Here is a 27500-nt window from a genome sequence, read left to right as displayed (position 1 = left end):
CTAAGTGCTCAGAAATTGTAACTGGTAACACGCTTATCTTACTAGCCAGCTTAAAGCTGGATTTGCCAGAAGGCTTTGAACAAGTAAATGTGACCGAAAACTTGTGTTAAAAGACAATTGTTTCTTTAACTTCTTCTAAGTGGCTCAGATCCTGGTTAAAGTTCACAGGCTGGGAGACTTTCTTTTCCCCTTTCCATCTTAGGGAGCCAGCTCTCCTTGCAGCTGGCCATAAATGAGGACCAGGCTTTGCCACTCCGTGCTTTCACAAGGTATCGTTAGGTCAGCAAAGCCATCAATTAGGCTGTCTGAAGTTTTATCACCAGCGCAGCAGCAATAAGTGCCGGCCCAGAAAGACTTCTGCTCTTCTACAACTCCTGCAGTTGGAGCCTGTAAAGGCAAGGGTCGTTTGGAGGTCAGTGCCAGCTGGGGGCCACCTCTGTGTCCAAGCGGGGACACCCCGTGCAAGGCGACCGCCTGCCTGCCCTCAACTCAGGCACCTTTCAACTCGTTAGAAACCCCCAGTCACAGGTACATGTGGTTAATATTAGGCCCAAAATAACCTTTTTTTTTAATCTCAAACTGGGGTGGTTGCCGAGGCTTTTAAGCACTGGTAAAGGCAGTTAGTTGGCTGCAGAGCCTGGATTTAATTTTGCTAGTAATCCAAAAATAAGTGCTTGCATATTTCTTATTAGCTAATGCGTAGCAATCCACATCAGCACAAGCTAAGCTAAATTAATTTCCCTAAAATAATTTCAAAACTTGCCTATTCACAAAATATTTTTGAAAACAGGGCAATTTTCTATCACTCAGGAGCCACACTTGTTTTTGTCCTTTCTCTTTGTGTTTGAGAACACTTTGGAGCCTTCGTGCAGGTTTTGTGTGCTATTTCACAGCTCAGGCTTTCGCCTGGTGACCCTTAAGGAGTGCTAATGAAGTCGAATACTAGCGTTTAATCCTCTTCAGAAATACTAACATGCCCATCATCCAAAACAGCCTCCAATAATTGCCATTGGGCCCGATCCAACGCCTAGCAAAGTCTTTCAGTCAGCTAACTGAAAACTAAGTTCATCTGCTCATTTAGTAAATTGCTAGCCTTTATATAGCATCAACTCTGCAAGGCCTTTTGTCATGCTTCCCTCACTCCCTCCCACCCTCTGGTTAAATTCCTTCGCAGATAATAAAGGACGGTGGCACACCTTCGATTGCATCTTCTGTAATCACAGTGGTGGAAATTTCATTAGACAGATGCATAAATGCTACAAGTAACACTAAAGGGCTCTTTTGCCTCTTTCTGTTTACATCCAAAAGACATTCTTTATTCTTTAGGAAAAGTACCATTCGGTTGTCAGAAATGTCATCCTGCCTCAGAATTAGTCATGACTTCAGCTATTAAAATAAAAACTCAGACACAGTCAATATATTTGTTTATTCCCTTCTGACTGTGGCACAGTGAAGGCATCACTGCCAGTTCTGTGATTTTGAAGTGTGTTTCCGTCCTCAGAGACAAAGGTCCCCGATAGGACTTATTTGCTGAGTTACTTTCCAGTAATGTTGCTGTGCTGACCAAATGGAGCCTGACCTGAACCTCCTCCATCCAGCACGCCTTTTATCAGCTAAAGTTAAGGCCAATAGAGATTAACAGGAAAGCCTGATAAGACTGTTTTCTCTTCTCCTATGAGCTTCTAATGGTGTATACAGATGGCAAGGTTTTAAAGAATGGAATGAACACTTATTTAGGCCTGTAAAAAATCACAGAAACACCCCCACACACACGCACACACTTTCCATCTTACTAACCCCTTTTCTTCAATCAGGCCAGTCTTCAGGAAAACCAAATTGGTCTTTCGGTTTTTTTTATTTAAACCCCAACCACTTTTATTATTTACATCTGGTGGTCCCCTTATTTATGTCCCTCTTCACTTCCCTGCATATACACCCTTGCTCACAGGGCTGCGAAGCATTATGGGCCTCAGCTCTCAGCAGGAGAACTCCAAACTGTCTTCAAACAAATAATTAAGGGGAAGGTTAAAGGTTCACCCAGAGGTCATATCTTTGGATACTCCTCAGAAAGTTTACATTAGTAAGAAATGGGTGCCCTCTGAAGTGTTCTTTCAATGGGCTCGCACAAGGCAGAGCATTAAGAAAATTCTACATCCTTAAGGGTTTCAGGTAACATCTGCTTTACCTCTGAGCACAGAGATTGGGATACTGTGCTCCAGCCTTACATACTCGATAGTCTGATAGTCTCCACAGACTAAGCCTTTGGGACGGGTGTTGAAAACCCCATCTTGCTCAGCCATTGACTCCCAAAGGAGCATGGCCTTATTTTATCCTGCTGATGTGAATAAAGCCAGTCTTTCACTGCAAACTCTACCTAGAGGCAATTCACTAGTTGTTTTGGAAATGGGAGTTCAAGCCCTAAAAGAGAGTACTCCATATTTGTTTTCCTACCAAAAAAAAAGAAAAGAAAGAAAAAAAAAAGTGATAGCTCTTGGGTTTGATTTCCGATTTCATTATTTCTCCATTTTTCTTTTGCATATCTGCATAAGAGCAGGTGCAAGCAATGTCCTCTAGACCAGCGACAACTTCATCTAGAGAGAAGATACACTGATGTATACTTGAAAAGACATAGGAAAACAGGCTTTAGGCATCCAGGTAAATTTGAAATTCCATTTCTATCGCTCCTCTGAAAAATCTTGTTCATAAACAGCATCAGTTATACCCACCAGTGGGTATGTCTGAAAAATGACACATGAAATTATTTATATTTGCAAGATTGCAGGTGCAAACCAGACATACATTTCAGGTGAAGCTAAAAATGGAATCCTAGTTTCACTAGCAGTAGCTACATCATGTAATGCATCAGCACAATTGGTAGACAAGGGCATAGAATGCAGTGTTTGTGCATTATTATTTATTCCTTATACTGCCCCATAAATATGCACAGTGCATAATAGAGACGTAGAAAACAGAGTCCCTGCCCTAGCCTCTACGTTTTTTGAGGGCTGTTTTTGAATCCCTCAGAGAGCCATATCCAGGGCCTAAGTAAAGCAAAATACAGCCTTTCACACAGCACTTCAGTTTGTGCTGCAGAAACACTGATGTTATTTAGGCACAAATGTCTTCAAAAGGCATTAAGAGACAGGTGAAAAAAGAGAACACCAATGCCACTGTTTTCAGCATTATCTGGAACCCTATAAAAGAAGAATTCACAGCTCTGCTCCTGACACTAATTGCTTACCTTGTTCATACCCTTCACCCAGAGGCCAAAGATTGAATGGCCTTAAAAGATGAGTAAAATCTATCAAAAAGACATGGACTTCTTTGTTTCTCTGCTGTTAATAGTAATTCCTATTATTTGGATGAGAGCAGCAGTTAGAGGACCCAATGAAGCTCAGTCTTACTCCACCCCATGCTTCACAAGCACACTGTCCAAGAGAACTCAGTCTGAACAGATTTCCAGGCAAAGCCTGGGGGAGAGGAGAGACGCCTTCTCCCTGTTTGCGGAGGGGAACAGAGACAGAAGGAGATTAAGTGACAAGGCCAAAGTCATACAAGAGATCTTTGGCAGAGCCACACACCCAACATAGATTTCCTCAGTCCTCTTTCAGCGCTCCTACAATCTGCTATCCATATGCTATCTTTCCTTTGTTCCCCCAGCTTAACAGGCACACTGGCAGGGGACTGCAAAGAGAGCTCACATTGCCACTGTTTGTGCCTTACCTGCTGCGTAGATAAAGAGGGGTCATCAGCCTCCAGGGCTGTGAGGCAATACCTTCACAAACTCTACATTCATATGGTATTTGGTCCTCATTCCAGAATGATAAATGAGGTGTGTAATGTTGAGAAATACATGTCATTGACATAGCAGGCTCAATAAAAAACTCATTCCCAGCATTTTGCAAATGACAGATTACCAACCTTGCTTATTCACATAATAGCCATTTGAATCGAAAGGTTTTTCGCATCTTGTATTTTTTCTTTAATTGCTAGCTAAAGCAGCCACATCTATTTCCTATAGCCAGAGTCTGTCTTTCTCACACAAGTAGTTCTGGTTACTTTTGCGGGACAGTTCAGGAAAGTACAAATGAACAAGATCTGGCTCAAAATGTACAAGAATGTGGACTTTTAAAGCAAGGCATTTCACTTTTATCTGCTTACAGCAAAACCCAGTAGTGCAATAAAGGTGCACTAGTGAATATGCAATGTAGTCTGGTGATTTGGTAGCACTGGTCCTAATTGGTTTCTACCATCGATAATTAGCATGACAATATAATCTAAATATATGCATTTAATCACATCTCTTCAAACAGAGACTTGGTTTTCTTTGTCTAAAATAAATATGCATTCTGTACTTTATAGGAAGTCCTGTAATTAATCTTCTTTATATATTTATCATATTTTATCTCAAGTCATATAAAATGATGTTAAACTCAAATTTGCATAATACATTTTATTCTTATAATAAAATAATGTTCTGATAAAATCATAGAGACATATTTCTGCAAAGTGCAAAGGCAATAAATAGCAAATAGTGATCTCTTAATCTGCTTCTTCTAATCTGGCACACTCAAAAATAATTTTATTGTTGTTTCCACTGTCTTTTTTATACATAGTGTACATATATTTTGAAGCACCGTGACCGCACCATAACTGAATCTGCTTAAGAGCAGTTCTTGAAATGAACTGTTAGTGACTGTACTGATTGGCAATCAGAATCAGAAATCTCCAGCTTTACTTTATGGCTTTAATGGAAAATTCACTGTAAGGATGTAGGGTCACAACAGGTCTTGTTTCAGAAGGATAGAGTACATGAATGGTCAGGAACTATAACTCGTTCCCAACTGGGGGCCTAATCTGAACTCAAGCAGAGAGTGATATTTAACTCCCATCACTTGTCTGTATGTCTAATATCTTCTCTGAGATGAACTGGTGCCAAACTGAACCATTCTCGCCCCAGCAGCGTAGACTGCTCCCCATGAGAAACTGAGGAACAACATGGAGCCACCATGTACAACGCAAAACTTCAGTGTCAGTCTTCAATCTGGATTTCCACTTAAAATATCCATCCCAGAAAATGAGGTGCTAAAATATTGAATTTATTTAACAAACCAGCCACTGCATAAATCGGTTCTCAATTCTTTATGTGAAAACCAGAGAAATAAACAAATTTGTGAGATGAATTCACAATCAGTTCTTTAGAAGAATTAATGACAAGGAACGTGTTGACTCACTTTTAGCCCAAGACACTTCTGCTCTTAGACTTGCAAAGGACAGAAGTACTGAATGAACACTGTCATAGACTTAGTCACAGAAATAATAAAAATACAAGTAATGACAATAGTAACACTAATTTGAAGTCAGAATTGTTTGCTGCCATCTGAATAAAAAAAATAATTTAAAAAACTTTTTAGGTGCCCAGGGGGACAGTCTTGCAAGATTTTTCATAAACCTGCCAAGTGCAGATGAGAAGCTCAACTCTTATTAAATCTCCACAAATGGGAGCTGAGCTTGAAGAATAAATGGGGTCTAAGCACCTGCTTCAATGTTTTTGCTGAGTAAGAGTCTAAGAATGCATTCTAAAAAGTAATCCAAGTGTTTTCACCTTGGATGGGGAAATAAATCCTTGCCTAAATGATATTTCAGTCTTTGGACTATGCACATGTCAGTGTTTAGCTCAAGCGCATATGCTACACTGATCCCTTGCTGCCCAAGAGTGCCCTAATTTTGAAGGGAAAATAACCAATGAACTAGTCACAAAATATCTTTTCCTAAGTAACCTAGAAAATTACTTCTTTGCCAAGCAGAAAAAATAATTTTAAAAGTCATGAGCTGCTCAGAGCACTCTGAAAGAATGCATTAGAAAAGACTAATTTGCAGCAACACTTTTATCAATATCCACCCCCTGCCTTTACAGCAGTCTTTGTCTATCACCTAACCTTTAATCTGAGTAAGTAAAATTTATTTATCTTAGTTTATTTAACTTCTCCCTCCACTATGTATTCTAAATTGACAGAATTAGGTTTAGGCAGTATGTGTATGTACAAAAATAGTTGAAAAAGCCCTTGTTTATGCTTCACTGAATCTATGCCACACCTGGTTACCAACTCATATTTGCAGCATTCCTTATAGGAAATTAAAAAAGCTGACTTAGTCACCTGGAAATGAGCCATCTAAATAAGGCTTCCCTAAGTCATGAATATTAAGAAATGGAGTCAGTTATGCAATTGCTTTTGAGAGGAAGCAGGAGGGACAGGTCGGTTTATTCCCTGGCAAAGCCTCACCTAGTTTTGGACAGCCTTGTTAGAGAAGGGGGGTTAAGGACTTTTTACACTGACTTTCTAAAGCTTATTCAGACACCTCACATCTGTCAAAGGTGTGATTCAAAGGACCTAAGTCACCATCGACTTGGTGAAGACTCCAGAAGATGACAGAGAACAACTTAACTGCGTGCCTGAGGCAGCCTGAGGCAGGTGCTAACCATCCCTAAGACTTCTGCCGCATCTTCCATGTTTACGGTCGACTTCCTAAAAATAGGTCTTGCCATTTGGAGCTGCCAATTGTTGGAAATCATGATTTTTCTCGTCCTGTAACTGTGAGACTGTCCTAAAAAAATCAGGAATTTAAACAGCACTCTTCCCAGTGTTTACTTTGTGAGTTTTTCAGTCATTGCGCCACATTTTTAAAACGCTCTTCTCAGCCACAAGATCTAGAAACTTACTTGATAAGATTCTCACATAACCATTGTCTCCTGGAGCTGGGACCTCGAATTAACATGAAACAACTTGAGCCTTGCGATAAAATCATGAGAATTGGCAAGACGCGCATCTATTCACCTCAGAGGAAAATCCACCTCGTGTAACTCTCGGTTACCAGATTACTCCTTGGGAGCACGGAGAAACGATTTGGCTCTGCCCAGAAAGCCGTGAGGGCTGTCACGGGGAGCACCCTCAACGCAGCACAACCCGGGGCAGCCGCCCTGCCTTCGCCCCGGGGCAGGGGTTTGTGCGCGGGGCCTTCTCCGGCAGGGAAGGAAAGGCCCCAGCCGCAGTCTGGGGCTCCCCACCAACCCGGCACCCGCACCATCGCCGGCCCGTGCCCGCAGCCCTTACAGCCCCGCAGCCCTCACAGGCCGCAGCCCTTACAGCCCCGCAGCCCTCACAGGCCGCAGCCCTTACAGCCCCGCAGCCCTCACAGACCACAGTCCTTACAGCCCCGCAGCCCTCACAGCCCCCACAGCCCCGCAGCTCTCACAGCCCCGCAGTCCTTACAGCCCTCACAGCCCGCAGCCCTCATAGCCCCGCGCCAAGGCCGCATCCAGCCGTTCCATGGGGTCGGCAACAGCAGCGCTGGCCCGGCAAGAGCTATGCCTCCCGGCCGCAGAACTCGGCTGGCCTCGAGGTCCAGCCTGGGTGGCCCCAGGGGAGGCCTCCCGCTGTGCAGCAGGGCGCCATGAGGTGGGGCCAGAGCACCACTGCCGGGCCGGGGGTGCCGCTGCCCCCGCGGAGCCGGGCCGCGCCACGGCTCCGGCCCGCCTTTGCCCGGTACGCTGGGCGGGGAGTGTGCCCGGCGAGTGTGCCTCGGGAGTGTGCCTGAGGAGTGTACCTGGCGAGTGTGCCTGAGGAGTGCGCCTCGGGAGAGTGCCTGGGGAGTGTGCCTGAGGAGTGTGCCTGAGGAGTGTGCCTCGGGAGTGTGCCTCGGGAGTGTGCCTGGGGAGAGTGCCTGGGGAGTGTGCCTGAGGAGTGTGCCTGGGGAGAGTGCCTGAGGAGTGCGCCTGAGGAGTGTGCCTGAGGAGTGTGCCTCGGCAGTGTGCCTGGCGAGTGTGCCTGAGGAGTGTGTCTGGGGAGTGTGCTTCTAGTGTGCCTGGGGAGTGTGCCGGAGGAGTGTGCCTCGGCAGTGTGCCTGGCGAGTGTGCCTGGCGAGTGTGCCTCGGGAGTGTGCTTCGAGAGTGTGTCTGGCGAGTGTGCCTCAGGAGTGTGTCTGGGGAGTGTGTCTGGGGAGTGTGCCTCAGGAGTGTGTCTGGGGAGCGCCGCTCCGCGCACACCACTGCCGCGGGTGGGCACAGTTTTCCTCACGAACTTCCAGCAAACCTCAATCTAATTGGAAAAGTATCATCACGTATTCCCCCTTGGCTGCTGGTGGGAAACGAGCGCCTTTTGGTGCATGCCACCTGAAACCACAGAACACATGCCGGAGGAGGCTGTTTCTCTTTTGACAGTGCCGTCAGCTTGCTCATATAAGTTGTTTTTTTTTTTTTTTTTAACCACGCATCGTAAAAATGATCTTTTAAAGATACTTGAAAGGAAGGGAGGAGACAAACAGACATACTTCCTTAGCTATTCATATCTTACAGATAAAATGTGAAGTCAATAGACACAAGCCGTAGCATTTAACCTCATCCTGTGCTTGATTTATTGCAGATGGGAATCAACTAGAAACTGAATTACTTTGAAATTTTTACTACTGACGTTAAAATTCCATGTTTGTATACATACGTCTTGTGGAGATGCTAAATACAATTTTAGCTAATTTGGCATGCTCTTTGATTTGCTAGCATTTAGAAACTCATGTTAAAGGTAGAAAACAAATCTCCTCTGAAATCTTAAGTAACTCATGCATTTAAAGATGTGTTAATTTGTCATCTTAAATTCCTAGGAAAATATTTTCAAAACTAATTAGGCTCCAACAGTCTTGAGAACGCAATCAGGAGTTGAGGTACCTCATTTTAGGTAACTTAAAAAAAAAAACCCAAGCAAAGTGTAGTTTTTGAATAATATCACATTCAAGTACTTTACATCTATTTTTAAACTTATCAATATTTAACATATTAATTTTTTAAAATCAATTCTAAATTGACTGAAAAGGAGAGTTGTCAACAAATTTAACATCTGTTTAACTTCCCTGATCAAATAAGATTAAGGCACTAATTCTCCCTTTTACCTTTCAGTGGAAACTACCTAAGTAGCAACTTGCCAAAAATGCATAAAGGTGTTTAGCAATTATGTAGTGGGTATGTTTGAAGAGATCAAGGTGCACTCACATGTCCTGTGCTATGGGTATCTCTGATTAGCTTGTCATCTACTCTGAAGAAGATGTAGCCCAACTCTCCTATACTATGTAACAGGCCAGCTGTTAGCTGTCTGTCAAGCACCTAAAGTGGACAAGTAGTCCAGGAGCAAAAATGTCACTCCTTTGATCTGGCAAGGAGCAGCTGCTGATTTATAGAGTAGGACTTTGTTCTTCCGTTCTATTTTACTTTCTTTCCTAAGGCAGAACCACAAAATCCAGCAGAAAAAAAAAAGTGCCATTCTCTGCAACATCAACAAGCTCTGACAACTGCAACAGGGTTTTTCTTGGCCCTAACAAAGCTCTCAGGCATCTCCTTTGACGCTCACCTTTTTTTTTTCCTTCTTCTTTTTGCAATGCGGTAGTTATTGTTTAATTCAGCTTCTGTAAATGGAATGGACTGTGGCCAGCAAGCCTGGGGCATAAACACACCTGTATGAAAGAAGCCTTATTGTAGCAACCATCTACAACCAACCTGCACATGCACTACCAGTTTGTGAGTTCAGAAGGAATGTTCCATTTTCCCTAACAGTAAATTTTGCCTTAAGATAACTATTTTTTGTACCCACTGTCCTGTCTTGACCACGAAGCGTGTACACTCTTTCATTGTTATTAAAATCTGAAGGAAAAAAAAAGTGTATTTTTCTACCTGTCAACCAGGGAATGTCAAGAAATTGGATCCAAAGAGCCCACTTAAAAAAAAAAAAACCACAGCCAAAATATATTTATTGAAACACACTACTGAAAGTTTGAAAACTAGGATCCTAAAGATGTCTGTTCTGTTTCAAACATAGTGATGCACTTGCAAGCACCTCCAGCTTATACTGCTGCAGATTCTCCTCAAAAAAAGCATTTGGTGGAACAAGAACTCAGTAAGAAATAGCATTTGATGCAGCTAACCAGACTGCAGCACTGCCAGCCCAGAGTCAATGCTCCATTCGTTCTCTTAGAAGATGCTGAGCAGATTCTGTGAGGTGATTTGTTACTAGACAGGCTGTTGGTCACCCATTGGTATAGCAAGAGGGTTTTCCTTTATTTCCCTTATGATCTGTTTTCAAGTTTATTAGCTAAAACCCCAAACCTATGGGACACAGTAAAAGGCTGCAGTATAATGCTGCTGAAGAGGAGAGAAGCTGTGTTTGACCCTGGTTTGTGTCCACACACATGCTGTGTTCACATTTCTTTATACTGTAACTTTAAAAACAGATGAAAAAGGGTTACAAAAACAAAGATGGGAAGAGGTGAGGGTGGTGGGGGCGACATCATGACTACAAGATCTTTTGCATATATGTTAGCTTGTGCAAATAAATAAGAGCTATTACAGCCAGAGCCCTAAGGGAGGCAGGAAAATGATGATGTACAGGATAGTATAAAATGATATATTAAAAACTGTGCTGTCAGTGTAACAATAGAATATTAAGCAAAAGTCCATAATAATTGGCAGATATTTAGCTGTAGACATCTTTCTTTGGTTGGTGGGTACTAAAGTATACGTGAGAAGAAAGAGAACTAGTTAGTCAATTAGAAGTAATGGGCATAAATAATACACTATGTGTATATACATCTCCCCCTTTCCCAAGTTATAGCTCTTATCTGGGTACACCTAACAACCTCTCAGTAAGTCATACCTATATGCTGATATGCCTTGTGTTTTGCTCTTTGCTTTGTCTGGGTACTGGAGATTCTGCTTATGTAAATCTTTCTTCCTGTAGATACAGATGTTAAATGTTTTCACAATACTAGTGGCAAGACTTCATCAAACCAGAGGGTCTAATGTCTTAGTAGTTAAAGATGTGTCAACACCATACACACCATGAGACTGCAGCCATGTTATGGAATACATGCTTCACATGCTTCACAGTGATGAGTTGGTAGCAGAACAAGTGTGGAACAAGTATATTAAGAATGCTAAAATGAAGAGGTAAATATACAGTGTCATACTGGTGAAACTTTTGCTATCTCTCATCCCATCTTGTGTTCTCTGTGTTCCACATGAATCAGGGGGAAATGTTCTTAAAACATTTTAAAGAGTTTGTTACATATGAGTATATTTCATGGGTGCTTGTGTCTTAGTTGTAAGCCAAATGGTTTGGGATGGAAAAACTGAAAATTTCTGTGGAGCTGTTTCCTCAGCCTATCACTCCACATTCCGGGCTCTCATATTTTCTGACCTTTCTCTCTCCAGGGCTCAGTCTTGCTCCCTAGCCTACCTTGTTGGCTCCCCAGAGATAATGGCAAAGTACAACTTGCAAGTCAGTGATAAATCTTGCTGGTGCTCTGCAAGGGTCCTAGATGGACATATATGTGAATGTTATACCATTTCTTATCTTTCTGCTCTTTTGAACAAGGTTCTGTCTTCTGAACAAGAAAGGACTGAAACCTTGAAGGTTTGCTCTTTCTAAAACATTTGAAAGGCTGGGTTCTCCTGATTTCAGTACTCAGCTGGCTGATGGGTAGAGCAGAACATTGGAGAAGCCTGTGCAACATGGCTTTCCCAGCTAAAGGGAGCTCTTCTAATGTATTTTTCTTTCTTCTATTAAAGGATGGGTAGCTGGAGATGTTTTTCTTAATGTTTTTTTAAAATAGCTCATTTGAAAATTAAATCCTACCACAGAAAGGAACTTGAATTGTATTTCTTCAGTCAAAACTGGCTAGTTCTGTACTGTGTTCCACTATCTCATATTTTGCATACAATTGAGATACTTGTCATGAAATTAAACCAAATCTATATAACCTATCTAATATTTACCTTTCTTTCTTTATGAGAGCAGTTTGGAAACTGTGTGTGATCTTACATAATTTTAATAACTGGTTGCTGATGGATTTCAATATTAGCTCTGACTGTTCTGACTGATACGATGTTGAGGCTTAATTTTCAGAATTTCGCTAATTGTTCCTCACTGCGTAGGGGTAAAGGCATCTAAGAATATGTATATAAACCTGCATTTGAGCCCACAAAACTGGTAATGGTCAAGTACTCAAATGTATAAGGCAAGTTTTCAAAATTATCAAGTTCTGTTTTCAAGATCATCAAAGGCTCTGTAAATCTTATCCCAATTGTTCAGTGAATTTCTGAGTTAGAAGGCAATAATAGCAAATGAGTGTTGACATTAATGCCTAAATTGTAGGTGATCTGCTCTCAAGAAATTTTCTGTCTCTGCTTAGATGTTCCAGGAATCACCAGAAGGTGGACTTAGATACCTAACTACATTTCTTTGGTCAAAAAAAAAAAAAAAAGCCTTCACTTAACACTGAAAATGCCTAAATTCTTTAGGCATGTAGATTTCTACTTTTTAATATCCCATCCCACCATCATTTCTACTGCTGTATATTTGTGTTTCCTAACAGTCAGTTACTTTCTGCAGTAACCATCCTCAGTCTCTGAGTGGCTCTTAGACACTCATGTCCTGTCAGGATTCCTATGACAGACACCTTCCTAAGACAGACATCTTAGGACAGGCCTTTTTGCCCTTATAATAACAGAGATAAATATCTTTCCTTTTTAGCTGACACCATTATTATTTTACTGTTTATCTGGAAAGAAGGAGATCAAGTTTTACCTCCCTATCCTGCTTGATTTGGAACACAGACATGAGCATGGGTCCATCACATTCTAAAAGAGTATCTGAATCACCCACAGAGTCATTACAGTAAACAAAGTCCTTTCAGTTCATGTTCTGAAGATGTTCCACCCGAATTAAGCAATTTTACAGCCATAATTAACCAGCACTCAACTTTCACACATCTGAAGTTGTAGCCTTAACCAAGAGGCTGTACAGTCAAGCCCATGTTCTTAATTAATTTTGTTCTAGTGACTAGTCATTACATACACAAAATAACTGCGAACAACAAAGGCATGATAGTGAAGAAGAGTAAAGATGAAGCATTATGTTCAATAGCCCATTGATTGAGAAACTCAACTCAATTGGAACAGTTAAGACATTGATTTAAATCAAGATGAAGAGAAGACCTGCAAACATATATTTTATTTAACAAGCGAATTTTCTAGCCATTGAGCCATTGAGGATAGCACTCCCTCTACCCCATTTGACTCTTTCATGTAAAGCTTGGTATGGCTGATGTACGACAAGAACTTTGGCTGAGTTTGGCCCTTGGGGAAGTTTGGCCCTTGAGGCAAGGCTGATTTTGTGTTGAAAGTTGTGTTGCTGTGGAACAGGTTACTGTCCATTTGTCATTGTATACGTATTTGTGTTCCTATTCTGTCCTGGAGGTCCTTTACATAATAAAATAACCACGGACAGAGCAATATCTCACTTTACCGTACTGCTAGAGCTACAGTTCCAGATTTCTCAATTATATCCCATTCTAAGCAGATTTGTGCATGCTCACCAGTGGAAAAAAGTGTGCGTAGACTAAAAGTTCTTAAGCTTCTTGGGACTAGATAGCAACTAGATGATGCTGGAAAATTCAGAGGTTGCAAAACTTAAACTGAAGATTTCAGGGTTTGTGCTTGACACTCATATGCAACTCAAATGTGATACATATCTAACAGATACATATATATTAATGAGGAAATATTTTATAAAATATACTACACAGGTCTTTTATTGTGGTTTAATTAGTCCATAACCCAATATTATAATAAAACTTTCATAAGAAGCTCAAGCCAAGTTTTACAGCATCTTTAACCAACCATTGAAAGAAACACAAAATTTAAGGCCAATACAAATATTATGTAAAAGAAACAAACAAACAAAAAAAAAAAGCCAGGGAAAAAAGAAAAAAAATGCACCAAATTCACAGGCAGCATCTTCAAATGAAATAGTTCAGCATCGTACTTTCATGCACAAGAATTTAAAAATTAATTTGATAAGAAATTAACTCTAAATGGAACAAAAGCAATGTTTTTATTTGAATTCATTGTCCAAACTGAAGAAAACTTACAAACTACAAATGCAGAAACCCATTCAGATTGACTAGTAAAGGAGAATTAAGTTTCCATTTCCTTTTCTTAATTCTTCCCCAGTAGTTATAATCAGTCTTTCCAGTGTGACTATAGTATCATCCACAAAACTTTTAGCAACATCGTAATGAAAAAAGCTATGCATTATATCTTCATAAATCACATAAAGTTTAGCAGACCCTAGTAATTGCCACATATGTTTAAATTCTAGTAAATTCTAGCCTAAGACAGCATAGCCTGTGGTGTCTCACCTGAGTTCTCGGACATGTTTAGGAAGTGCACTAGCTCTTTGAGTCAGTGAAATAAATAAAAACAAATATAGTGGTCAATAGGCAAAGAAAAATTTAGCACTCTAAATGGGTTTTGACAGAAGCCTGAGTTGGAAAATCCACCTGTATTTTATGTATGTCACTTAATCAGTTTTGCTGAGATGAGTAGTCCAGTTAGCTGCCTAATTTTTAATGCCTGATAATATGTGTTCCTAGTTAAAAAAAAAAAAAAAAAAAAAAAAAAATCTAGAGGACCTGTATTCCTTTAGTTTGAGAAACCAGGGTCTATAAAAGAACAAATATGAAAATATCATAATGTGCAATTCCACAAATTTCACAGTTCCATGTACCTGATTGCTAGGACAAATCTAATGCAAAAATTTGCAGCTAAGATGGGTGCCTACACTTCATTTTCAAGTGTAGTAAAAAAACAGATAAAAATTGAAAAGAGAAAATCTTTTTGGGCATGTTTTGCATCCAGACCAAAATGCCCTATTTAATCCTTCTGCCAAATTTATTCCAAGTGCTACCAAGATCATGCTTGTTTTTTTTTTCCAATATAGCACAGACCTATAATAACTGCTTAAGCATGCCATACAGTATTAATCTTCCTCATGAACGCTGTCCCAAACCAGTTTCCATGGAGAGAAATTAAGAGGTATGTACAGGCAAAGGAGAAAATATATGGCTAGCCCATGATACAGAAAGGCTCTTTAGATACAGAAAGGCTCTTCAGATAGGAGCTATGGTAGAAAGGAAGTATTTTTCAACTGAGATTGTTGAATTGAGGGGAGGACAGCACTAAACCAAGTGAGAAAAGAGGACAATGGGGGGGGGAAAAAAGAGACATCTATGTTGAAGTATGTTTCAACATTTTTTAAAGACAATTTTGAAATTGATCCAGAAAAGGAGGGAGGAAGGTTGCCTAAAGTGCCTAAAGTAGGAGGTGATTTTTTTTTTGATGTGTGTGTTAAGCACCAGCATTTGATACATTAAGGGGGGATATACTATGACTTAGAGTCCTGGGAGAAGGGGACTGCAATTGTCAAGGCGGGAAGAGATGAAGGCAGAAGCAAAAGAGATGTTTTGTTGAAGTGGACATAGAAAAATGGGTGGACACTGGAGGTGTGAGAAAAAGTGGGTTTGGGACAGTGGGAATGAATGTGTGAGGAGTATCAAGAAGTAAAACTCATACTTAAGAATGTGTGATAGATTAATGTTGCTCTGGGTTCACTGTCAATTTTGTTTGCCAGGTTATAAACCTATATATATATATATATATATATATATATATATATATATATATATATATATATAAAATATGTATATATATATAAAATGATACTAAACATGAACTTCATTTAGAGAATACTCTATTTACTGTAAGTTTGTTAGCCAAGCAATCTGCAGTAGCTGCAGCTGTGGCTTGTTCCATCTCATCAGTAATTTTAACTCTAATAGTCATTAGTGTGAAGCTTTCCACAGTATTTTAAAGTGATACTTTCCTCTCAGTTCTTGAGTTCTGTTCTGTTTGAATAGACTGTGTATCCTTTAACATCTAAATCATTTTCTCTGAGAATCATCACAACACAGCTACACTTTGGAACAGAAGATGTCAATGTAGTTCTGATGAATGTCTGCAATATTTATTAAAAAATCCCCCAAACAAACCACAAACCCAAAATGTAGCTTTGAACAGTTTATGATTATCTGTAATCAATATCTTTCTCCATTATATAGTCCAAAGAACCAAGTCCTGAAACAGCATGCATCTCTGTGAGAGGATGTCCTCTACATGCCATCACTTGTTGAATCCTCTCTGTTGTGTGTGGAGCATGAAATAGGCAATAGCTTATGATTGCTTTAAACAGTGTTTGCCTGCCCTATGACTTTTCAAAAGATCCCAGGATGAGGTTAGCATGATAAAGAGCTTGATTTCTCTAAGCAACAGTTATTCAGACTGACATCACCTATTTATTTACTGGGGACCATACAAAAAAAATAAAAATAATGAAAAAGACTCAACAGTTGGACTTAAGTCTGAAGGGGCATCTCCACTATCATTACCACCAAGTGCATAAAACCTGAGCTTGATGTTGGCCTACTTAAAATTACTATTTTGCTGTGAAGGGTTGGAAAAGCAATTTATAAAATGATGAGGTAAAAGTAAGAGAAGTCCCATTAAAAGCTTTGTCTTTTCTTTAAATGAGAGCAAACAGAGTAGGACTGTTTGAGTTTGAACCATTTATTACCTTTGTACATTTGTCTTTCTTAACTTCTGTTAATTGATTAGATTTGCCTTAGAAGTAAATGTTCATTGATAGATAATTGTATCGTTGTGGCTTCTTATTGGGGAAAAGTATTACATCTGCACACTTAAGACAGATAAAACCAGATGGATGTATCTGCCTGTCCATCAATCTCTGTACTCAAGAAGCCTGTGGGTATTTTTAGAGAATTTAAATCAGTTGCAAACAAAAGGGGCATTTTAAAGAAGAAAAATACACTTAATTAAAAAGATGTCAAAATTATTTTATTGTCAACATCCACAATATCTGTGACATGGTGATGTTGTGTAACTTGAATGCCAGTTTTGAGAACCATAATGAGTAGCTATTAGAAAAAGCAGGGACTTATTATTAGTATCCCCACAGAGTTATCTTCTAAATTATTTATACTTGCAACACTTTCACGTAATGGCAGTTTTAAATTCAAGCAAACAAAGCAAACCACACAATAAAGAGAGGGGAAGAGAATTGTACAGAAACCTTTTCTGAATATATGTAGTTAGAAAGGCGAGTCAAACTCATCAGATTTTGTTTCCTACTCAAATTCTCACGAGATTTGCAATAGACAACATCAAAGCTTTCTGGGGTTGTGTCACCTTGATAAAGGATTGAACAGCACTGTATCTGTTTTATGTCTCACATCTAAAATGTAAAGGAATGCAACTTTATTTGTCTGGTGCAAGTTTGCTTATTGTCTTTGAAATTCCACAGCAGACCCTCCACAAAAAGCTTAACTATCAGAAGGGTGCAAATAACACCAGAGCCTTGTGTTGTCTTACGTTCATCCCTTAGGTTATGGTGCTAGGTTTGCATAGGAGTTGGGGGGAGCAGCAGGGGAGGATTTTTAGTTTTATATAAACTTAGCATTGCGAATTAATGATTCTGCTTTCCACACATGCTTTACTAATACACAGTGTGATGATTAACACTTCAGGAGTCAATGATTTTCAGAAAAATTGAGGTGGGATGCCTTTTTTTTTTAAAAAAACCCCTTCAGCCAAACTCAAGTCTGCTCAGTGCAGAGATAATTTGAGTTAAATTGAAGAGAAAATAGCTGAGGCTGAAGACTCTAATGGTCTCCTTCTGATCTTAAACTGTTTGCATTTATGAAGATATAAAGATCATCCTGTTCACTTTCCATTAACCAACCTATGAAGTTTTGTCTTAACCATCAAAACAAATTCCAGATGAAATCACTTTCTTACTAGATTACTGATCAGCTACATTTGGTTATTTTAACAACTAATTTCTACTCCACAAAAAGGAAAAACCCCAGCATGTCTTTTCCCCCTGTAACAAAAGTATGTAGCTAAATATTCCCAGCTTTTTGTCAGTCATAATAGAAGCAGGTTTTAAAAGTACCCAGTTATTCTGAGTGCCTCTTTTTCTGGGCACTTGGTTTAAGGTTCCCAAAATAAACACACAATGAAATGCTAGCCTTCTTTTTAAGCAAAAAGAACCTCACATGTACTAAAAATGTTATTTGCCTTATGCTACTTCAGTTGCTCAACAGCCCCCTCATTGATTACCGTCGAGTTACATTAGTTTAAAATTGGAGTAACTGAGTAGTGGATCAGGTCCTATAGTCAGACATATGTTTTCCACTAGATAATGGCTACTTATATATTTATGAATTTTAAAATGCTTTTCAATTCAATTATCATTGTTACTGTGTGCAGGAAGTAAAGAAGTAAATTGCAACCAAGCTTTCAGGGGTTTATTCCCTTATGAAGCACTTATATTTCAAGTGTCAGGGGAGGGCAACTGTATAGTGCCCTCTACATAATAAATGACAGTGTTGAATATTCTTAATGTTTTTCTGTTTGTGGTTTTAGGGACAGAACTATTACCTGTTGCTATGTAAAATATAGTAAAGGACACTGTGCTATCATGTCTTTAACCAAGCGGCACAGAAACTTTCAAGGAGGTTCAAAATAATTGGTACTCAGATCTATTCTGTTCTGATCACCCCTAGAAACAGAAAGTACTCACAAAGTGATAAACAGCTTTCAGACAAATGCATAACTCCAGTGTCAACTGGAGTTATGTGCAGACACTCAGAGCAGAAATAGTATATAGCTCTCCATTCCTGAACATGACAGTCATAATAAACCTTAACCTCAAAATTCCCTGCTTTCCTCAACCACAGCTAAAAATGCTACACACATTTATACCATCTAATGAACCAGACATTAAAAGAAAACCACAGATCTATACCAGTAGACTATCAGGAAGAGAAGTGTGAAGTGAATACTTGCTCATTACAGTATCATGGTAGTTATGAAAAGGAAAAACCTAATAAATCACTGTTGTCATCCTTCAGCAAGAGTAGGGGATAGTCTGCCATTGGAGGTCCCACCAGCTACTAAAATAACTGCTTGTAAAGTGGATAGAGCAAACATATAATGCAAAATCCTTGGGGACAGAAACAGACTCACCGTGGTGAACCTGGAAAAAAATGATGGATTTTTATTTTACTCTTCTTTGATGGCAATACAAAGGAAGGAGAGACTATGGAGTGAAGGACTTAGAGTGCATTGTGTCTGTTTTTGAAGTCAGTTACCTACTCTCTTTCTTAATGTGTATAAACCAATTAATAGTAGATGATGAGTCTGATTATGAAAAGAAGGGAAAGGTATAGGACTTGTTCTTTCAGAGGCAAGTAAATAAAGAAAGAGTAGGAGTGAGTGGAGTTTAGAACTGACTCCTTTTCCACCCACACCTCCTTGAAGCCAGGGAAACATCCAGCACTGAAATGATCAAAGCCTATAGCAAATAGTGGTCAGTAATGAATACGTATCATCATAATGAGCAAACACAAAGAACAAAACTCTGCTATTGTTGTGCCTCAGAGATATATTTCATGCTATTCCTAGAGTTTCACTAACAACCAATCCCCTAGTCTATCTGATGCTCAGTTTCCTATTGATTGATAATAATTATTTCTTCCCTGTCTCGCCTCTCATTTTCCTTATTTTGACATGATACGTTTTCTATTGTTTTTGAGATAATTAGACAATAAGGGGCACAAAAATATCTGGCTACTAATATATCCATTCCTCTACACTGCGCAGGATTTGCCTTCCTCTGATTGAAATTATGATAATGGCTGAGGGCCTGATTGCACTAGACTCTGGTTTACAATTTGTTCTGTAACTGTTATTCACATAACTTTCCAAAAGTCTTTCTAAGATTATTTTTTTATGTGGATAATTAGAATGATATTTAAGAATTCTAATCTCATATAACTGCTCAATCAAAACACATTTTTTCCTGTGAGCTAAAAATGTCTAGATTTCAATTTTGATTCTCAAAAGAATGTTATTGTTCCTGCAGGACGTGAAATGGAACATAAAAGAGTACTTTACCTCACCATTTGAATTGGATAAATTTTTTTCTCCTCTTTTTTTTTTTTTTTTTTTAGAGTGTTTAATTGATTATTGTTGTCTGGGCTTTTTTTTTTCTTATTATCTTTATCTTCTTCTCTAAGTGTGGATTTACTGCTTTAAAAAAATCTACAAAAAGATTATTGTCCTCATTTTGTGCTTTTTATTTTGTATATTTAAATCCTAAATAAAAAATAGACACTTTCAATTTCAGGACCTAGTCAGTTAGCTGTCTCTATTAAGGGACTACCCAAGATAATAACAACTAATTCTGACTGTATGATGTGTATTAAAAGAGTCACCTTTTTTTTTTACAAGCCACAAAACAAATGCTGGTAATTTACTTTTGGCAAGTACTGGTAGGAACTGGACTAAAACTTAGAGCTGAAATTGCAAATATTTTGGCATATGAAATACTTTCTCATCCATAAGATAAACCTTTTACCAAGTGGTAGATGGAAAAATTACAATGTCCTCATGACTGTCTAGGTTAATGCTTCCATCAGAAAGGGGGGAGGAAATAAAAGGGTCTAAAAAAGCCCAATAAATAATCTTTTACCATTGCAGACAGTAAAAGAAATGAAATTCAGCAATCAGAAAGAAGAGGGGGAAAAAAATGACCCCTGGAAGTGGGAGGGCAGTATATAGAGATACAGAAGGAATTTACTTCTAAAGGGTGCACAGAAAAGTCATACACCCGAAATGACTGGCTCTTGTTCAAATACATTTCTGGGCAAACCCACGTTTTGTGTTGGAGAAGCACAACTTAAACCAGAATATGGCAGAATGTGGTATCTCCACGATCATGTTTCAATACAAGTTATTAGAATCCCTGATTTAAAAAGGAAAAGAGCATTGATGTACACCTCAGAAATTGTGGAAGCAGGTAAAACAACTTTTTGCGCTTGTGATGAGAAAATACCTGTACTTCTCTGCATTTTGTTTTACTTCAGCTCTATTTAGTTTTAATCTAAGTCTAATTTACGGGATTCTTTCAGATACATTTCCTATTAAGCAGATGAACTTGAGATTCTTTGTAATGTGTGGCTCATTTGAAAACAAATGCCATTATCTGTCCGATGAAGTGAACGCCATGGAGAGGGATATCAAAGTCAATTCACTTTGGCTTCTAGTGAAAGAAACAAAGGCCAACAAAAGAACGAGAGGTGCAAGTATGCTGAAGTGGCACTTGAGGACACGGTTTAGTGGTGAACATGGTGATGGTGCTAGGTTGACAATAGAACTTGGTTGTCTTAGAGGCCTTTTCCAACCTTAGCAATTTTATGATTCTATGATTCTGAGTGTCATGATCCAGCAGTTTTCGGGGACCTAGTTCTAGGCCATCACAGGAATGGTAAGTCTGATTTTCCCTGGTTTTGCACTATGTAAAACCTCTCAATGACAGCAAAGTTTCTGTTCATTTACTTTGGGACAAGCAGGAGTTTTATTGGATCAGAACCTCCCAAAATTTGATATCATATAGGTCCCTTCCAAATCAGAATATGCTACGATTCTATACAGTATATAAATTGCAGGCACAGTAACTATTGGACCTCGGAGGAAGATAAAAGTAATAAGCATCATGTATCCTCTTTCTTTTTCCTTTAAATAAAATTATTTTATGTATTTGAAGATTATAAGTAAACAAATTGATTAAAGAAGTCATTGCTTCATTGCCAGGTCATTTTTTCTTAATCTTGAGATTCACAGCAGAAGTGAAGCATGCATGCCAGAGCACCTTCTGATTTATCTGACACTGATATTTTTTGCATATTTTACAGTGGACGGAGACAAGAATATTTATGCCCTTTTCTGAGCATGCCAGTGTAAGCAAAAACTACTGTGTATCCACTGAAACAATTCATATTACAGGTAGCTTGCATCCCCTTAAATGACTGTTTCTTGGAAGTAAGTTCTTGTGCAAAATCAGGGTCAGAGTAGACTATTACAGACCAAGCATCAAGAACGTGTGGGGAGGCACATTGCTGGAGAGGAGTCTGTGGGATAATTCCCCACTGTATTGTCTCCCTGGTGGTATATCCTGTATTACTACTGCACATTGTTAAAATCACCACATACAGCAGAAACAATTCATACACCCCAAATTTGCTGGAGTAGATGTTCATAAAATCTGTGCCCTGAGCTCGAGATAAAACACCTGTGTCAGGTACAGGTTTTGTAGTGTGGCTTACAGATGCTTCTCTGTGATTTCATGGGCTGGTGAATAGTGAAGACTATTATGCTGGCAAAGAGTACTGAGGGCTGTAACAGCTTTGTAGTGGTACAAGTGTTACTGTAGGTATTTTCAGTCATTTGTTATTATCTTCATGTCATGAAACATGAAAAAAAGGAAGAGATGGACACAAACTGCTGCAATCTCTTGCAGGAAACTGCCATATGCCTATGGATCGTCCTGCAAAAGCTCTTTGAGTTAGTTATTTCAAATGCTATTTGAGGACTGATTCATAATTCAAAATTGAAATCTGTGGAAAAACTGCAGCTCACCCCAACAGACTTCAAAACAGGGACACAGACAATCAGAAGGAGAGACTCAAGGAATAAAACTACTTTGAAAATGTCATCTTAATTTGCCCCAACCACTGCCTTGCTTAGATTACCTACAGAGGGACCCAGTGTGACTTTCTGGGAAAGCCAGAGAATGAAGCAGCAAAATGTATTTATAGTTAGGAGAATTTTTTTTTTAATAAAATGTTTTTATGCTATGTTAATGCTTTTCCACCTAACATATTTTAGTGAGTTTTTAAATACATTTTTATCTTATGCTATAATATGTTGTCACATAACACAAAAATATGTTAGTATGATATTCCAAGAACAAGCTTTTGCACTTTTTCACCAGCTCAAATTTGTTGTTTCAGTGTTTAATTACTGTTTGAGCACCTCTGTGGAAGCACACAGCTCCATCTCAGTGCTACATTCTGGTATCTGTATGCTGTTTACATGCTGAATCCACTTCCTGACTTCACTATTGATACTTATTGTCAGAAAGGCTGTGCAGACTATTACAATCTTGTCAGGTGATTGAATGCTTTAGGTGACAGATTTCCAAAACTATCCATGAACATAAAACAGATATGTGCATGGTATTTATAAAAGTATGTGAGGGTTTCAAAGTTGATCCACCTACTACATGGATGTGGCACACAGTGAGCTTTGCATCTCAGCTGGAGATTCTAGGAGCTGCCTTATTATGACTAATAAGTCTACAGATCGGGTGTCCTGGACTAATTCTCCAAAAGAGGAAAACTTCTGAAGTTTTCCAGAAGTTTCTGAGTAGAGTTGTAGGAAATACTTGCAGTAAGCACAATCAAATAAAATTAATGTAATGCTGGATTTCAGCAGAAAAAACACACCTCAGCCAAGGTTCATAAAGTGATTTTGGACTCATCTTTCATTTTACTTTACTATCATGTCACATTTCAAATCTAAAGGAACTGTTGTAGTCAAACTGATGCTCAAACCAGCACTGTTTCTGGGTTTGTCTGTGATTTTTGGAGAGGAAAAAAAAAATACATTTAAGCTGGAATTTTGACATACACAAATAAACAGAAAGTCGTGTGGCTAAGGAATAAAGTTCTTCCTCAGAACTGCTTTTATGCAAACATGACCCTCCAGAACCTCAATGAGCCAAAGACTGTTGAGGCTTGCTCTCCCTGATTTAGCAGTTTACTTAAGCTGTGCCTGTCTATAAGCATATGGATAACTTCATTAACATGACTGAGAGTTAGGCAGGTGCTATGACAGCCTAATGGAGTTAGGCCTTGTCTGAAGAATGAGTTCTGAGTGTTTGTTCTTGAATAAGTCAGCCAACAGTCATCTTGGCTTTTGCTGAGCAGACTACTTTGTCCTTTGTTATCAGTGGCCTTTGACTAAACTTAGCAATAGGATACTCAGCAAGATTAAAAATTTTTGGTTTTACATAAAATTATTTTAGCTTCTTATAATTGCGTCCATAGACATCAATCATGATTTTTATAAAAAAAAAAAAAAGGCTAAACTAATGATTCAGTTCAGGAAAAAACATCTGTGAGTAAGATGGCATCTACTTTTTGTCCATAAGGAGAGTAAAGTCTAAGAAATGAGTGATCAAGCAAAAGGTTATGATACTGCAAGTAACTGAGAAAAGGTCTTGAATCAAATAAGTGGCTTTTTCCTGAGTTCACTCCCTAGATCTGAGTAGCAAGAACTCCAAGGGATTAGCAGTACTACATCTTTCCCTCCAGAAAGCAATATTGTTCTCCTAAGTGAACTCTAAGCTACTGTGCCTTCATTTCTCTCCTCATTACAGCTCTGATTGACTAAACTACTGGGTTTGAATAGGCACTGAAAAGTTAAAGTTGAGAGAAAGAAAGACAACGTGGAAAACATGCATGGATTGACTGCACCACATTCGACCTTTACAAAAGTGTACAGTGTTAAGGAAGTTCCACACGGTTTTAAAATTAATAGAAAAATCCTGATTTATTTTTCAATATAAAACCCAGAAATATACTCAGTGTCTTCCAAAGCGCTTACTGGCTGCTTTACAGGACACTCTGCCCATCAACATATAATATATTCATTTTTGAGATATACCGTTGCTTTTAAAATGTAGGTTTTGTTTTCCTTTGCTTTGTTCCCTCCATGTAAAATGGAATATTCTTTCTACACAGGGAAAGCAGTCTTTATTAAACTTGCAGGCTTACAAATGAACAAGGCCAGACAATGTAAAGAGCTGAAGAAACTTTTTTGGGGGTTGATTTATGTTGAAACAAGCAAGGGAAATACAGCATATTTTATATTGCTTTATAAAAGATGGTTTATAAAAAACCCTTCAAAATGCAATGTTTTGAAAGCCACAATGAAAATGAATTTTTGATAAGTCTTGCCTCAGTGATATTCTTGGCCAAGGAGAGACTTCTACTATAGAAGTGCAATACAGAATTTTGACTTGAGAAACTCTATATAGACAGAGTTTTACATCAGTAATTGAATTTAGGTAAGGTCTCCAGAAGGAAAAGAAAGAAGTGATAGAACCAGTAGATATCAAAGAATTATTGCAATCTATTTAAGGCAAGAAGCACATTCTGGACTATAATTTTCCTGATAATACAGAAATGCCCCACTCTGATGATTCAAATTTTTAATCTCTTTCTGCTTTCATTGGTATTTTTTTAGATGAAACATAGTAAATCTAATTTCTCCCAGTGCACAGATTATCCTGGAAATTGCTCTTTCCTTATTGGTAACACTGAACTAAGGAGTTCACCATTCCAATCTTATTCTCCAAATAACAAAAAAAAAGAGAAAGACTTTGAGCTTTCAAAGAAGTGCAGAAAGGCTATCATTCTGGATTATTCACTCATGTATACCAGTTACTAGACATGAAAATTCTGAACATTTCTCTGAAAATTCTGACTTGGAAAGATTTTTGCCAAGCCAGCATTCCTGATTCTGCATTGACCCACACCTTGGACAGATGTATCATGTAATACAAAGCCAGTATAAGATAGTCCTAAGAGGTATTGTGGGCTTTTGTATGCATTGAGTGTGGAGTTGATCATGTAAGGTGCAAAACATTAATAAATCAGCTTTAGTCACATTTTTCTGAGCAGAAAGGTTTTATCAGAGCATGTGCCCTTATGTTGTTCAAGCACTTCTATTCTTCCCCTTCACTTATTTTAGATGCTAAGAGGTAAGAAAGGCTAATTATACCTTTACTGTTCCATTGGGCCAGGATTCACTGGATGTATATCACTTTGGTTTAGTTATGCTGGTTACTATTATTATGTTAATTTTTGCATTCTCACTGTCCTAGAAAGCACACTGCACTCCTAGGGTACCTCAATGTGGGCACTTGTAAATGCTCTGTTCTCAGTAAGGGAATTGAGGCTATGCAGAAAGTTTTTTGGTGCACTTGTTGCCAAATGGAAAGGGGACAACTTCTTAAGCACATATTTACATCATGTTCCCTTAAACCTTAACTCAGACCAAAGTATGGGTTAACTAGCAGTTTAGGAAACCAAATTACCAGATTTTCTTATGACATAACATTTCTCCACCAGCAGCACACCTTGAATTAATTCAGACAGACCAGCGTGACCTGGTTTGAAACTTCTGAAAATTCATTTACTGCAGTAGTCTTGAACTTCATTTCAGAAAAGTGAAAGTGTGTTTGCCTCCTTTTTGTGAACTCTTCAGAGAAACAGTGTTCAGTGTAATAAGCATAAGCCTTGCTACCTGACAGGAACTTGTGGCAAGACCAGTAGCAGTGATCAGCTAAAAATGTTCAAATTGCACAGGCCTGTGTTTATGCCAGGGATTAATTTGGCCATTAAGTTTGGATTGTATTTAGATTTTAAAAAATCATTAGAGCTGTGTTTCTTTGAAGCCAGGGCCTTAGATTTGAGCTGACCTTTCCTATTCTAGCTCAAAAACATAACTGAAGCAATTTAATACTATAGCTAGTATTTTAGCAGCCACAAGGGCCTAGTAAAGGTGTGGTATTTTCTCCCAAGTTTTCAAATCATCTACCTTTCTTTACAGTTTACAAAATTGCAGTTGCCCTGACATCAAGCAGGGCTGTTGGTTTTCATGTTTTTACTTGTTTTGTTTTTGTTTTGTTTGTTTTTACCAATAGATCTTTTTGAAAAGAAAAGCCTGTGTTACATAGAATTACAGTTCTTAAATAACAAATAATACTGTATAAGCCTCTCTTCCTATGTGTTTTCCTTAGTAGTCTGTGGGAGAAAGGGGAAATACAAGAATTCAATGCAACATAAGCAGCAAGTAAACCTTTCTATCCTCTCCAATTACACAAAAATAGGAAGGGAGCATCATTTTCAAAGGAACAAATGTTACACAAGACATGCCCTTTAAATCCTTTTTAAGGTTCCGTGACCTGTAAAACTATCTGCAATATCAGCAACAGAAAGCTTTGCACAGAACAAATGCTTATGTTTTATGTGTACTGTATTTGCTAATCATTAGTTCATAAGCAAGAGCAGATATACAGTGTGCTATAAATAATGGCGGGAATGTAAAAGTGAATTGATCTGTCTGGCTATCTAGTAATACTGCTGGCAGAGAACCAGTTTTGAATGGCTGCCAACTACCATAGACCCAGCCAGGGATTTGTCTAGGGGTCTTGCCCTGTCAGGCAGAAAACAGTCTTAAGCTGAGCTCCCAGAACTGTGAGCACCGCCTACTGCTCAACAATGAGCATTTCCTGCAGCGTCCCCTTTACCCACTTAGTTAAATAGCAGAAAACATGCTCGAGTTACCAAGCTATGAAACCAAGCATCTAAAAATATTAATCACTGGATAGAGAGGTCAGCGTGCTTGTGAACTGAAGTGAAATACATTGTTCAAATTGACTACGCACATGGAGAGTGAGAAACTGAGAGCGAGATCCACACAGGCACACAGTCACGCACAAATATGCTAAATTTATTCTGTTGCCAGAGCCCTTAAAGCATTCCACAAATGCATGGTAGCTACTGTGCCGAAATCCTCATGGGTGAGGTAGTAAACAGGCAGAAGAACGGAAGCGTTTATAGTGATCTAG

The 27500-nt window shown here is 38.8% G+C and overlaps 1 protein-coding gene across 3 annotated transcripts in view; it reads right to left on the bottom strand.

Moving 5' to 3' along the window:
* Positions 1-27500, bottom strand: part of MEIS2 (Meis homeobox 2) — a 173817-nt gene that overhangs the window by 6764 nt on the left and 139553 nt on the right. The window lies entirely within an intron of this gene.

Source organism: Molothrus aeneus, chromosome 6 (genome assembly GCF_037042795.1).
Source record: "Molothrus aeneus isolate 106 chromosome 6, BPBGC_Maene_1.0, whole genome shotgun sequence".
Taxonomy (NCBI): Eukaryota; Metazoa; Chordata; class Aves; order Passeriformes; family Icteridae; genus Molothrus; species Molothrus aeneus.
Note: the sequence above shows the minus strand (reverse complement) of the source record. Positions and strands in the feature narration are given on the sequence as shown.